Raw genomic sequence first — 16,609 nt, 5'->3', positions numbered from 1 at the left:
TAACCCATTGATCCACCTCACGAGAGCGATTTCCATGAATGGACTTGGTCTTACATTGCCCTAAATTCCTCTTTAGTTTTCTGGTGACCTAATCTATCAACCAGGTTCCTGATACATCTCTTGTTAACAAAAATGGAACAACAGCACCCCCCTCCAAGATAAAGTGATTCTTCTTTCAACTTTCTGTGCTGTGAAAAGAAATATATTGAGTATATATGTTGTCTACAGAAACCTAACTCTCAGTAAAATGTAATTTGAACGAGGCTGCATATCCTGACAATATGATAAAAATTATCTGTAACTAGAGTATCATAGTTTTAGGAATGTAAAAAAACCCCAAAACAATGATTTGTGCTCAAAGGTATTTTCGAAAAAGAAAAGGAAGATAAAGCGAAGGTGATGTCATTGAGAAATTTTTCTTGTAGGAACAAATGCAAACGTGCTATAGGAACCCTAAAATACAAAAGGAGAACATTATCGTTTAGAAAATCTTTGCCAGAATTACAGAAAAGATATCAACATTTGAACACTGGTAGTTTTTTACTCATAAATCATTACAATAAATTACAAGTGTCCAGTTACACTGACTAAAATGCGCAAATGTCAAAATCATTTGTCACAAAGTCGTTGGCATCATCACCAGCTGCCTTTTTTAAAGGAAACAATAAGAAAAAAATCCAGATATTTCATAATGTAACACTTTAAACATCCTTGCTTGTTCTGAAATTTCAATGAAGATCAGATTTATGATCGAGTCACTTATATACTCTGAATTTCTTAAATCAGTCTTGTTTTATAAACGCTTTATCCAGTTTGTTCTATAGAAGTGTGAATTTTCACCTGCCTTTTTCTCTCAAACAGAGCACATACAAAGCTGGTATGACTAGGCAAGTTTTGACTCTCTCTGCACAAATCTATATTTGTTACAGAAAGAATGCAGAGTGTATTGCAATATCATTCCTGCTTGTTTAACAGTGTTTCCTGGGAAAGTGTACTGGAGAAAAAAAAAGGAGTAAATCCTTGGATAAATCTATTTACACAACATCCATTTTGTTCTTTTGGTTTTGCTCTTGAGCCTGCAGTTGGCTGCATATTTAGTGCTTCCACTGGGAAATGGAGTGAGAGCTCCAATCTATATTTATATAGGATCTATACTCTGTTTGTCATTTAAGCTGTTTTCATATATCCTTCTCCAGCCAGACCAACCCTGGTGAAATAATTGCCACCTTGGGCCTGCTGCAGTAGTTAGAGGTTACTGCCTCCACTAATCTCCCAGTGGACCTGCTTGAATAAGCAATTCCAAACCTGTTTCAGCTCCAATCAGTTTGATTAGCAAAATTCTACTATGCATGCTCTATTTGTTAACTTGGATCATTTAGTTAAGAAGCACAAAGGTAAGAAAATCCAGCAGATTAGAAAAAGGATTACCTTCTACAGGGAATATTGACAAGAAGAGGAAGAAAGGCTGGGAGAGCAGCAACTGCTTCCAGCTGGTAGGAGTCCAGACAGAAGCACATATCTGCATCAAGTTAGCCTGAATGCACAGTGAAATATATATACTGGTTTATCCTTTAGACCAGAACACATCTGACTTATATCAGCTGCAGGAGAATAGACAACACCTGACCCAGCAATAAGTTAGATTTTTACAAATAGATGATACTTGATCTAGCATAACCTCTTCTGAGACAAAGTTACTCCTTCAAAAATGTTAATAAATATGAACTGGCAGAGAACATTTATATGAGTTCAGCAGAATGTCTTATCTGGATTCAGCATTTCTGGTCTGTGCTCACTGAAAGCACAGTTAATATCCCGTGGAAGTGCAATCTGAGTCCCTCAGACAGTGAAGGGCACACCCACTTCTAAATTACAAAAAGGGAATTTGGAAATTAACCTGTCTATCTGCGTAGTAATAGAGCAGGACAAAGAAAGTAAATGATCCTTTCTCAAATTTTGCAGATGTATGAAAGTGATGCAGAAATTTAAAATGTAAAGCAAGAAAAAGACTGAGAGTAATTGTTTTAACATTGTCTCCAAGTTAGGTAATAATCAAACTGTAAGTTAGCTGTAATAATCAAGCTGTAACTCTAGAAGTATTTTAAATACTTCTAAACATAATTAAGTACAAACTGCTTCTTTCCTCAACGTCATTTATATGCTATTTTTAATCTCTATATCAAATATTATCTGTTTTTTTCTATTATACCTATAACATTTATTAGCATAGTAATTTATAGTTAATAGCATAAATCATGTTTTTAATTCCAAGATTGTAAATAATGTAGAGGTGTTTACTGCAGCTGCTGTGCCTTAGACTTCCCCACAGTATTGTGATTTACTCTGTAATTTTTTTCAGAAGGTCTCTTAGCATAAGAGTAAGCAATTTTGCACCATACCTATGTCATATTTTGTTGAATCCACGTTAAGATGCCAGTGCCCTGCAGCACCTGGAAATGTGCACTGATCTTCTGCAACACTAGTTTCATCTCTTCAAGACTAAAATTGATTTTTCTCAAACTGGCGTGTGAAGGTACAAAGTGTACCTAGTGATCCATAGCTCAAATGAGTGTAACAATACCAGTCTCAGTCGTTGAAGAAGCAGTAACTTTTTAAGTCTTTGAAAGCAACAGTGCAAGAAAAAAACAGACCGTAGTGAAGAATTTATCTTGTAAAATGCCAGGCAGTCAGGTTGTTTTACTGCTGCTGCAGGCTATTGTCAAAGTTGCTAAGTAAATGGTAGAAATACTTTTCTTTAATTGGAAAGAGCTGGGATGCCATGGTGATATGCTTTTTATAGCATCCCTAACATACACAGATAAACAAGGATTTCTAAACTCAGGTTTCATCATGGCATGATTTGCCCAATTTTATAGTTGAATGTGAAGGGCTCGTATCCTCCCTTCGAACACTGAATTAGTCTTTCCGTGTTCTGCCCCACCACATAATCTTGTCTGTAAGGCTTGAGTGTATTAAAGGGAAGGCAAGTAGAAGTTGGAATGTGCCTTTAAACCCCAAAACCAACCAAATCTTGCACTTACTTAGGGGAATCCCTTCCTTAGGGATTCCCTGGCAACTCACAGACTTCCCTCCCACAGCAGCAGTGGGTGTCTGGGAAGGACATGCACCAGAAGTGTCACAGTCCCCTGGCTACTCTGTCATGCCATGGTGCTTCCTTAGCACGCGATCCAGCAAAGAATTATGGCCTCAGCTGGGATTTCACCTGTAAAGTCCCAGACCTGTCAGTTAAGAAAAAAGTTAAGAAACTTAAAGAAAGAACATCATTTAACACATCTGTGACTTATTCTGGTCTTCCACAGTTTCACTGAAAAGTATATGAACAACAACACTTTTACTACTACTGTGTCCCAAAGTAAAAGTCTGAATATTAAAGCAGTTCATGTTTCTACCTGTACTGGTTCCTGCAGAGTCCAGAGCTTTAAAAAGCCTCTTTATTTAATCCTCATTAGGTGTACATACGTAAAGGAGAAATTTTTACATGCCTAAGGAGAGGTGACACCTCAATGAATAAAAGAATTTAAGCATTGCTACACCTGAAATAACAGATCTTTGCAGATAAAAGTGAAAAGTGACCTTTATGGTTTTAGTTCCTATTTTTTTCTCATTGATTTTGATATTTCTGTCTTTTTTTCTCCTACTGACAAGTAAATGTTGTAAAAATTTAGGGCTTGAATTTCTAGAATAGTTTTTAGACGGCCATTCAAAGTGAACAGATGTTGTAGATGTTTGGCATTTTTAAAATTTTAAAATTCAAATACAAACAAGGAAGCATATCTGAGAGGTATCAGGTCCTGGATAAATTTCCAACATGGAGGAAAGGACTTGGGGGTCCTGTGGTCAAGGAGTTGAACATGCATCAGTAATAAGTTGCCCTTGAACCAAAGGCCAAATACATCCCGGGCTGTATTAGCAAAGGCATAGCCAAAAACTTGGGATAAATTATTTATTACCTCTATTTGGCTCTTGCAAGATTGTACCAGGAGTGCTGTGGCCAGTTTGGAGCTTGCCAGTACAAGAAAGATGTGGATAAACTAGAGATAGTCCAGCAGAAGGCCATCAAGACCATTAGGAAGCAGGAACAAAATGTTCGTGGAGACAACAACTGGGTTTTTCAGCCTTGAGAACAGAAGGACAAGGGCAGAATCTTAGTCTTATAAAATGATGGGAGTTAAATGGAAAATTTGTATGAAATCTGAAAAAAACAGTGTCAGTCTTACAGACATATGAAAATTACATAAACTGAACACAACTTTGAAATCTCAGACTTTGCCAACACCAAGTTTGTGCTGTTTTGACAAAATGGTATGGAAATGAGTGTTAGTAAATTACAAAGATGATTTCAGCTAAGATTTTATTTTCTTAAAACTTTAATGGCAGGTATAGCTTTTAAAGAACAGATTATGCTAATTATATCTCTTCCTTGCAGTAACTTTCTTTTTTAAATAATGCAGCTTCTGATAATCACAATTTCAATATAACTGTTGGAGGAAATAACTCCGGTTGTGGATATCATTCCCAGACTTCTTCAGGCTATAATGCCAAACAGTTTTCTAATTCTATTCACAGAAAGAATAAATCAGGATTAGACTTCAGTAATTTGCCCATCCTCTGGCTGTGATTAGCACAGTGTGCAATATGGAACACAATCTTCAGAGGAAAGTCACAGACACTGGAGTGAATTCTGTCACAGTTCCAAAGTCCAGGGCAAGGACTGAACTGTCACTGTCATGGGGAGCATTGCTTTGGAAAAGGACCCAGCATGGCATTAACATATCCAGTGGTCCTTTATCTTAAATGCAGAGATATTAATAGACTATTTAATTTTTACTAAAAAGAGAGCTAGTAACACAGTCTTACTTTTAATGTATGGTTCATTAAGTCTATTTCTTAATGTGATTAATGACATATCACTACTTAAAGAATGGGACATTCATCAGCAGAACTGTGTGCCCTTAACACAGGTGTTGAGGGAATTCGAGAACATTACAGTGCAAAGTTTTACTATTTCTATGATAGTCTAATATGACAAATCACCAAAAACCAAAAAGCATTATAATCTTGAAATAGGAATTAATTTGTGTGTATTTAGTTAAACGTATTTTTCTCTGAAGTTGCAAGGATTTAATAAATCTGCATGTGTAGGATGTATGACTGTAGATGTAAATATGAACATAGGAAAAGCTAGAGAATAAGAAATAATTCAAATTTAAAATTTTCCAGTGTAGAACGTAAAACAACAGGGAAGCGAAACCTTTTGTTGAAGATGAAACTAGCTTTGGTCAAGTTCTTCTTAGTGGAAGAAACATGCCTAGAATTTTGATTATATAGAGTTACAGTTATGTAGAGTGCTGACCAAGGACATATTCTACATATAATACAAAAATAACACAACTTACTTCTAAGTATCTCTGTAATTAGAGCAGGAAAGATCAGTTCTCAAAATCAGTTATTCATTGCATAAAATACTTAATGAAATAACTGTCCACAGAGGACACTACTGATAAAACTGAGAAGTAAATCAGATAAGCCAAAGACCCTGAGGACAGAAGCACTCAAAGTTCTGAAAGAAATCAAAAATGGCCTAAAAAGTAGAGAGAGACAGTGAGTCTCATTCCCTAAAATATAAAGAAAGTTGTGAAATTAGTTAATTAGAAATAAATGAAATATATATTATTAATTATCACTATTTGTAACATATGTGCACCTAAGAACATTTTTGATCAGATATCATAAGATTTATGTTTCTTGTTTTACCAGGAGACATCAGTGACTTTTGCTTTTTTGCTTAGTTCTGTTCATTTTTTATTTTATCTTCCTTCTCTTCTCCAATCCTGATGGTCTGTCTTGCCCCTTTTTTTCATCTTCTCTTTCATGTATATTGTAAATTCTCTGGAGTAAAAAAATTGTTTCTTTGTTATAGTTCTGCAGAGAGCCCTACATAACCCAGCCATGATCTAAAAAAGGGGGGCTTACATGATAGCATACATATATATGAATAAAAAAGTGCACTTACATCCTAATAGAAAGAGATGATTGATGGAGAGTAAACACTGATTTTACTAATTTAGAAAAACACTGAGGGAAAATCATGTTGGTAAACAAGTCTTTAAAAAAATATTTCAACACAATCTGCTGTAGCTATCATGAGAAAAACTTCACGGTTCTGCCTTCAAAATCAGACTATCTCTGAAAGAATGACAAAGGGGGAGAAAAAAAGTGTTAATAAGTTGTCCTGTCTATCAAAAGGAGTGTGGGAGATTGGAGACTGACTCTTTGGAATTGATACAATTTATTCAGAACTGACCATTATAGAAGTGTACATTAATATCTGAATGCACTTTTTGTAAATCATTATGGGGCTGGTGAAGAATGCTAATGTCAAATAATAATTGCAGTCTGATAATTCCCACTGGAATGATGACTCTCAGCCATTGATTCAATTCAGGTTGTGTGAAGAGCTGGACACCAGGCAAAGCCAGGACTTGGAACACAGAAGTACCTCAGACCTGCCCTCCTCTCAGCTTCATTAGGCTGGACTCTTGCTCAGCCAACAGTCTCAACCTCCAGACACAATCATTCTTACTTGTAAAACAAATAACATAATTTTTAACAAATCTTCCATTTAATTCAATAGATAACAATCTGCTTTCAGAATACTGGTGGAATACAAAACTTTAGCCAGCATAAGCTAAATGTCCCGTTTAATAACACTTTGCCTTCCTGGATTCCTAACACAGTTCCACCCCAGGAAAAAAATCTGGAATTTCTAAAAAAATGAAATAACAATAAGGACATCAAAATGAAGACTGAAGGACAAGCATAGCTACACCATTGTCTTTGGGGACCATGTGAGGGAGAGACCCTTGTTCTCTGAGTCACTTGGTACCATGAAAATCATTCCAGGGCTCCCTCCAAATCACATCAGTGTCACAGGCCAAGCCAGTGGGAGGTTTTCTTTGCAGTGTGATTTTTGCTGGATGACCTTGATTGCTGTGCAACAATGTTTGAGAATGACTGACACTGTGCCAAGACAGTATTGGAAAAGCTCTCAAATGTAACATTTTATTTTTCACATCCATGTTGTAAGTTCTGTGCGTTTCTAACTCTGACTTCTAAATTCATTCTCTTAAGAATTCCTAAAATAATGGTGTTCCAGAATAATAAGTGCTAAAACTTTCCATGGCTTGTTTTGCCTTCCTCAAAACTGTACTTAGAAAAGTAAAATTTCATCCTTTATCTCACCTCTACCTTTGAGTGTTCTTCTCCTCTTTACAAATCAACAATCTCCTAATAATAGGTACTTCACACAAGATGTGTTAAGTGGTGTTTTGTAAATGATGTTTTATAGCAAGGGGTTACTCACAACACACCAGCCATCTAAATCAGGATATATTTTACCTTAGAAGTAGAATATAACTTTTTTTTTTTTAATTATAAAGTTTGCATTTAACATATTGCACATTTAACTTCATATTTCCATTTTCAGTTATTAGAATTCTTTGGTATCTTTAAAATCAGAATAAATTTGTACCTGCTTTAGATAAAGAAGAAATGATCATTTTTGACTTTAAGACTATTGTGCAGTTTTCATCTATTCAAGCAATCATCCTCATGCATAGAAAAGAAAAGAATAATTAACATAACTTATTTATGTTTGTGCCTATGATAAAAGTCACTTTTGTTCATCATTGGGAAAAAAACCTGGACCAGAATTTAGGTTTATTTTTTTCCTCTCCTAGTTAAATGTCCTTTGCTGTTTTTATCGATCCTCACATTACTTGTCGTGGTCAACTTCTGATCAACGCATTTTAGAAGTATTTAGGGACAAATGTATTTGTCCTCTTTGTGGGATTGATCCTTTGATTACAGACTGTCTGGTCAAGTTTTTCTCTACCACTACATGAGCAGCACAGACAACATTGTTACTGCTCACTGTGCTCACTAAACATCTGTGCCATGAAAAGATATTGCCTTGGAAATGAATTAGGCATGAATCAATTTTTATATCCCCATATAAAACAAATATGAAATAAATCAAATTATTGTTTAATATGCTTAATTATCTTTTAATGTATCTCAAGTCACATAGCATATGTCCCGTAAAAAGCACTTGGTTTGGTCCTGTGAACATGTCATGTATGTCTTAATGATGAGAGACGGCACAACAAGTTCTTGCCAGAGTCAGAATGCACTGAAAAAAAATGAGTTCCAATATAGATTCCTACTCTAAAAACTGTGTTAGTAAAGGCATATTTCATTTTGAAAAGGGTGCATTGATTAGAAATTCCTTTCTCTGAAAACAGTGAATAATCTGTTTTATTGATTAATGTTTATCAGAGGATCATTGAGGTTGGAAGGGACCTCCTGAGCTCAGCTACTCCAACCCCCTACTCAGATCAGGGTCAGCTACGGGTGGGATGTCAGGAGCCTTGGGCCAGTCTCATTTTCATTAACCTCAAGAATGGATATTTCACAGCCTGTCTGGGCAAACCTATTAGACCACCCTAACTGCCAAAGAGTTCTTTTTATATGTTTTATATGTTATACATTTCCTGTATCATGATTTATTCCCATTACCACTCGTCACTGGGCACCACTAACATCTGATTGTGTTTTTTAAAGGGACTTAATTCTAATAATTTTTTATACGAAACAAAAAACTGTAAAAAAAGTATTTGCAGTTCTTGAAAAATACAAAAGGTACTGCTTAACTCAAAGTGTGTCTTCCCAGCTGAATCCCTGTTCTTGGTGAACACTGGGCTTTCAGAATCTGATAAAGCATCTTTCAGTAATAAATTAAGCAGTAAAAAGGACTTCGAAAACTAAAAGAAATAGCATATTATTTCTTAATAAATTAGTAGTATTTGCTTGGCTCTAAACAAAAATGAGATGTAATCCAAATTATTTTTTGGACTAATATCACCGAGATCAGCAATTTTCTGTTCCAAGAGTACACATTTAGTCATTAAAGTCCAGATTATGTGTATCGCTAACTAGATACACTGTTACTTTGCCTACATATACTACAAATTTATGTATCTACACATTTACTGTCATGTATTCAGTTGGGCAACATTTAATTTACTAAGCTCTCCATTTCTAACAAGTCTGATATAAGGAACCTGTTAAGTGTCTACAATATGTTCACCTTTCACAGTGCATAATAAAGTCAAACACACGCTTACAGCTCCTTCATTACGAACTTACTGGCAAAGAAACAAAATCTTTAGCAGAGTGAACCCATCTGAAGGTGGTGATTGAAAGCATTTTCACATCTCAGGGAAGGAGCATTTTAACATTGTACATCCTGTCAGGCCTTCAAGTGCTCCAGATAACACCTTTGATGCAGCATCTTCAAGTATCAGGGTGAACTTTTGCCATTGATTCTACTGTAAAATTAGATTCATGCATTGTACTCAGGGGCTGTTGTATTCAAATGATAATTTTCACTTGCTTCTTGCTATTCTAAAGGAAATAACCAGCTCCATATGACTCATCATGTTGTGGGAGTTCAATGCCAAGCCTGCTTGCACACAAAAGAAAATTACATAATTATACTAAATTTTGCAAATCAAAAACTTCTTTGTAATTGCCTTAAGATTATTTTATATTCCATTCTGAGAAGATGCTTCCCTGTGTAGCCATTTAGCAGGAACATTTATTACAAAAGTTAATTACAGTTGCTTAAGGAATTAAACAGGTGGGTTTTATCTTTTAGGATTTTTTTGGTTCCAAAGAATATCTCTGTTTCTCACATGTCTGAATTTTGCAGTTATACTTTGGGTTTGCTCATATTCTTGACAGTCTGATTAAGAAAATGTTTTATATTTTTCCTGTACATGTATCTGACCTGTATATAATTTTTATTGAAATGTTATACTATTAGGCAAAAAAAAATGCCAAACAAAAGAGCACTGCTGTTCCTAACAGTCTCTGAACTAATTTTAACTTCACAAAAATACTTTAAATTAATAAAGAAGGGAAAAATTACAGAAACATTTTAAATAACATGGTATTTCAACATACAGATGAAAACAGACAGGACTTTCAAAATACCACCTCACTGGAGCAAAGAAGGGTCAGGGAGAAAATTGATTGAAAAATAAAAGTTTTTCCACTTTCTGATGTATATTTTTGTGGGGCTTCTTGGAGTCCAACACTGCCAATCCAGCAATCAGCAGCTATTTCTGACGTGTTGTTTCTGACTTAACTACAGTCTGTCACTTTAATCTCTAGAGAATGTTATTGCCTAGGAAGACTGAACTGGTAAGGGAGAGAAAGAAACCAGGAAAATCACTTCTAATTACGGTTATGTCAATTTGGAGACTGACTGGAGGCATCAAAAATCTATCCTTATTTCTTACAAGGGAGTAGAACCAAAAAATAGCCTCAGCTTAAACCACATCTCTGCCTGATTCCTGAGAAGGTATTTCACTGAACAGGATTTATGGACTCCAGGCAAGTGGGGAGAGGTAAATAAAGGACTTTTCATAATTTAATGACAACTGGTCACACAGTTCTGTTTAGACAATTATAATGCTTCAGAAAATTGGATTTTGATGAGGTTTCTGCACCTTAATTTCCTTTCCCTCTGCATTTTCTAAAAAGCTACCCCACACTCTGCATACTTGAAGATGTTTTATTACCTTTGTGAGCATTAGACACCCTGCCTGTATGTACACCTGCTAACAGAATGGGGCAGAAAATAAAATAAAATACATGTTGTGGCAGTCATTGGTATTTTCTCCCGTCTTCAGCTCTTCCCTCTGGTTTTCTCTGAATGTTCTGTGAAACAACTCTCTCTGCTTCTCACTTTTCCCCTTTACCTCCATAAGCTGAAAGTAGAGAAAGGGAACAGAATTCTTAGTCTTATACTGTTTCCCCTCTGCTTTGGGGACAACTTTGAGATGTGTTTCATAGCCACTTGACAGATTCACAACTCCTTCTGCCTGAGACCTGGATGAATTCCAGTCTCATAATTGCATTCCACCTACCCAAAATTCTCCCTTTAGTTCAAGTAGTGTGCCATTTTCTGAGCTCTGTTACATTGCCTATAAACTCCCACTGAAACTAAAGAGAAAGGCAGGCAGGATTTGGTTCACTGGTCTAAAACCATTACATACAATGAACCAATTGTTCAGGAAAGCTACTGAAACCATTTCCAAGACCTGGGCTGGAATACTGAATCAAAAGCTGCTGCTGACCGATTAACATACTTGTCTGTGACAGCATTTAAGCTCCTCTTCTGCTTGATTCAAAGTGGTGTGGAATGAAAATATTTTGATATAGAATCCAAAACTCATAAGCCAATGAAGAATCTAAACCTTGTAATAACATTTCCCCTTTCTGAAAACTATTAAGTGGCTCCATTTTCATTTCAGTGGGGAATTAAAGTTTCCAAAACTTTTTTTCCAGGAAAGAAAAATGTCAGTCACTAGTGGAATTTGCTTTTCAGGTCCTAATGTAAATCTCAGTCTTGGATTAGAAGAGTGACTTAAATCTTCTAGAAGTTCTAGGTTTTCCTTTCTTTATTAACACCTTCCAGTAATCTGAATTTTCATTTGAACTTGAAATATATTACTAAATATTTGCAATGCTGTAACTCATCATGAAACCAAACTAATCATAAAACCCAAAGGAAGATCAACCAGTCAGAAGGACTGACATTTGCAAGATAAAAGCAGTTTAACATGAGTTAAATACGAACAATTAACTAGTAAGATTTTCAAGACTTCCAAGGTCTTTTGGTGTTTAAAATTTAAAGCCAGAACAGAGAAGATTAATTAGTAAGAGGCATAACTGTGGCATCTTGATGCATATGGGAAGAGTGGGTATAACTATGCATACAAAAAACTGATCTTGAAGAAAGAAAAATCATCAGAATGTTAAAAAAATGAGAAAAATTACGTGAGATAGAGTTAAGACAGACAGACAAAAGGAATTTTAAAATGAGGATGGTAGAGGAGAAGGTAAATTGATGTAATTTCCTGCTTAGGGTTTCAATTAATTATTTTCCTTTAGTTTATGGCAGCATCATGAAATCAGCATTTTCTTTTCTCTGTTATGTTAGTCATAGTAAAGTTTGTGGTGTTTAGATTTGCTAGTAAGTTGACAGAGGGATTTTGTCAGTAATTTGTTTTGGTTGCTCACTGATTGTCAGTCTGTTGTGATGTGTATTCACACAGAACATATTTGTTTGCCTGCTGAGTAGGAGGAATGGAAAGAGGACAAAAAGCCGGTGTGGACATGATGACCTCCCCTGTGAATTAAGTCACTAAGTGACTTAATGGTTGCTGTGATTTGGTGTGACTCTCATGCTCTGTTAGAAACAGTGTGATAAGACCTGATGGCCACACACAGCACGCACCCAAATGACACATTTTCCCCTCTGTATCAGTTGTATCCTCCCAGGAAAGCACTTTGAAACATGCTGAGTGCTGAGAGTAGAGCTGGCTTGGTCTGATGGATAATAACATGAAATTGGGAGCCAGAAGACTCTGTCTTAATTCTTTCTTTTTCTCCCCTCCCAACTCTTATGCCTTAGGGAAAGTCACTTAACTTCACTAAGAACCTACTGTACCTCCAAGGAAAAAAACAAAACCAAAATAAACAGGCTTTCCAAAGCAGATTCAGAGTCTAAGCAAAGATTTTTTCTACTACTTTGAAAATGCAAAAGCTAATAAAAGCTGGATATCTGTTATGTACTTTAACAAATGAACAAAATGCATATTATGGTCATCTGTGTGTGTGTGGAAATAGTTCTCTTTCTACAGCAAGAGCATGAGAGTGCCAAATTCTGATCTTAGGGACATGTTATCAATGTGAGGACAATTATAATATTCATCAATGTTCACTAAGTGGATACCATACAAAATTGCATCTACACTGTTTGAAGTTAGCAAAACCAAACATTTTCCATCAATCTTGAGAATGTCATTAGACTTTCTCCTGTGGACTTTACTGCATCCCCCTAACAGTTGTTCTGTGTGTCAGGACAGGCAACAACCCCTATTTTTCCTGGACAGTACTGAGCCTCCTAAAGCAGCCTGGCTTACTTTCTTTTCAGTTATTAATAACATTTGCATCTTCTGTACCTGATATTCCCTGATCATTTTGTCTAGTGCTAATGGTTTGCCTTTTCCTTTTGAGTTACTGCAGATGTTTGCTGATTATGTGCAAACTGCAGCTGCCTTTTAAACAAGCTTCAAATTTATTACAAAATGCACTGGACATCAGGAGAAAATTTCACTGGCAGTAGGTTTTCCAAATGATGAAGAGACAGAATGCTAAGAAAAACTAATTTACTTTTTGTATGAGGTAGAAGGTTTCTATTCCTCTGGGCCTTTATTCCTGTGCATGACACTTTGCAAATAAAACACACCACATGAGTACTGCATGAAGAAAAGCATCGTGAATACTAAGTTAGTCTTGAGTTGCACAACAATATAAAATGCATTGGTTCTGGTTAAAATCGATTTTTACCTTGGAAGTAAGCATTGGATTCACTTTCTCTCTCTTCCAAAAACACTTTGGACAGATGGAAAATACCACTGTAACTGCTGTATATTAAACTGGTAAATAAACAAACAAGCAATCCAGAAATCTTGTTGGTAGTGTCAGTGAAAGTCATTCTCATTGTTTTCCTGCAAAAGGGGTATAGCCTCTGGAATGAGTTCAGGGAGTTCATCTGTGTTGATTCAAAAAGTGAACAATTCCTCTTCCCCTCTCTCCCTCCCTCAGTACTAACAAGATATAATTGGAGAGGAGTAGTTTTCAGAAATTCAGAATTGCTAGTTACTATGGAAGAGTCAAAAGAAAGGAGAAAAAGAAATGGGACATAAGCCACTCCATTTATGTTCTGAGCAGAATTTTTTTAAAGGTTTTTCATTTTCCTTTTCAAAAAAAAAACCTTCACGAAGGAAAGGGGTTACATGAAATGACAGAAACAAAATTTTGTATACCTCTGTAATAAATGTAGCAGGTGCTGCATTTTTCATGCTTCTCTTTAAATTAGGATAAAATAAATTACTGATATAAATTTTTTTAGTAATTACTGACTTAAGTAAAGATACTGACAAGTATTGATCAGATTAAGTATACTAATAGAACCCAATTTTCATAATTTTTGAGGGCTCAAATGACTTTGAATATCTTGACCTTGTAAAATTAATTCAAATATTTTTCCAGTGTGAAAGTCAAAGAATTATAGCACTTGACAAACATTTTCAAGCTTTCCATATGGACTTCTTTATAGTCTGTATGTAACTGAAATGCACAACTGATTTCTGTTATATTATAAAATATTCAGAAAAATATTTTGTGAAGAAGGGTTATTTAAAGAAGGTTTATTGATGACACTGATTCTTGTAATCTAAAAAGGGTATAATTGGTCAATCTGGGTCTCTAAAACTGAGTTTTACATGCATTTCCTTAGTAATTCTTAGGTAACTGTACTCCTTATCAACTTATTTGCACAAAATAAAAGTACAAGAGACATCATTAGATCGATGAAGATTGATATTATTGGTCTATTATGATTTGATCAATTGAGAAAGTCATAACTGCCTTTGCTCCACTTTCATTATATCCTGATGCCTTAGACAGACTTAAAGTACAGACTGAACACACTGGACCAGGTATTTTGCTTAAACATCAAGGAACTTTGCATCTGACTTGACAATGAAGTTATTTTGGCTTTGCATTGCCAGGCTACAGATCAAAAATACTGTGTTACATTGGTACTATCTCACTCAGCTGATTCAGAATTGCTCTAAACACTTGACTAATTACTGTGCACTGGCCATTTTGTTTTGTTTGCTTGTGCCAGTAGAGGTTACTCTGATAGAGAGACAAGCATGTCAACCTGCACTGCTGGATATTCCAGTAATTAATTACTCTGATATCATTACTTTGAGAACAAGAGCCTGAATCAGAGAGGGGGGGGAAGTGCTTCTGCTGGGCACAAGGTTCTAAAATTTTCATTTCTGTAACTTTCAGGCTCTGAGGAAGCAAAATATCCTTGAAATTTAACACAAATTTTAAAAAAAGCCAAACAAACAATAAAACCAACTTACCTCATTCAGTTAATGAACAAGGAAGAATAAAGATCAAATACAAACCGATATGAACTGAAAGATCTGATTTGCACAAGTCTTTGGGAAGCCACTGGAGGATTCAGTGGGTATTCAGAGATGGGGAAATCTGCAGAAAGAGATGCTGAATCAACATTGTTAAGGTTGGAAAAGCCCTCTATAATCATCCAGCCCAGCTCCAAACCAAGCACAGCCAATCCCACCACTGAATCCATCCCCAAGCACCAAGCACCACATCTACGTGATTTCTGGACACTTTCAGGGATGGTGACTCTACCAGTTCCCTGGGCAGCCTTTCCAATGCCTGACCACCCTTTCAGGGAAGAAATATTTCCTTATATCCAACCTATCCATCTGAACTGAGAAGACTTTTTGCCCAGGCTACTTTAGGCGGGTAAAATGCCACCACATTTCATCAATAGAGCTCATCAGGATCTAAGATATTCCTGTGAGATCACAAAGGTCATGGACAGGTATAAAGGAGAAGAGGTTCTAGTATTGCCAATTTAGACTATATACTGTTAATGAAAACATTTGGTGACAATTGTCTGTAAGACTACTTGGGTGTGAGCTGTGAAATCTGAGTAAACTAAAAAAAATTGGTAAGGCGGTGGAAGTGAGGAAAAAGAGAACTTACAAGATGCAGACTGAAAGAGAGTTGTGAAACTAGGACACAAAGCTTGAAAAGAACATTCTCCAGCCCAAGAAATCTCCTGCCTACTGCCAAATACTGCAGATAGGAAACACCCACTGTGTTGGTGAACACAGTGCACTACAGCACCAGCACATTGACAACACTGGTGTGCATTAACACAGCAGGTGCTGTGCAGTGGAGGAATTAAATATTGTAAGAGTCTTCACTCAGCAGAATCTGTTGTTCCTCCACCTCCCAGCTGTTTTCCTCTTTCACTGTGGGTGTTGGAGAACAGCACAATCTGGTTTAAAGTGTGGTAAAAGTCATTATCTTTCTATTGTAATTCCTATTTTCTTTTGTATTCTTTGTGAGGCTCCTGCAAATCCATCCTCTACTTTTCTGCTGCATTGTATAAACCACAGATATTTGCCCTTAAACATTAACTAATATTTTCTTGAATTTGCATGCAAATTCTTATGAACTGGGAATACTCTTCTGCTCAATTTTATACATCTGCACAACTACAGCCATTTTTGCATTATGTCACACCACACTTTTACTATAATCTCCATTTACCTTGTTATCTAATCAAACTCCATCTAATAACTATAACAAAACACACATTTCTCTATCTTTTGGTGCACTTCTGATTCTTTATGTGAAATGCCACATTTTGCATATCTATACCAAACTCTCCCGTAGTTGAATTCTGCACTTCAGAGCTTTATACTGTATGAAATGTCATTCTTCAGGCTTGAATACATTCTGATAATATGCAGAGATTTCTTTTGCCGACTCCCCAAAATACATCCTTTTCCCTGAAAAAACTCTAAAGTTTTCTGTAAATTATTCACTTTGTGAT

Source organism: Corapipo altera, unplaced genomic scaffold, assembly GCF_003945725.1.
Source record: "Corapipo altera isolate COAL_440 unplaced genomic scaffold, ASM394572v1 65, whole genome shotgun sequence".
NCBI classification, from domain to species: Eukaryota; Metazoa; Chordata; class Aves; order Passeriformes; family Pipridae; genus Corapipo; species Corapipo altera.
This window is presented reverse-complemented; position numbering follows the sequence as displayed.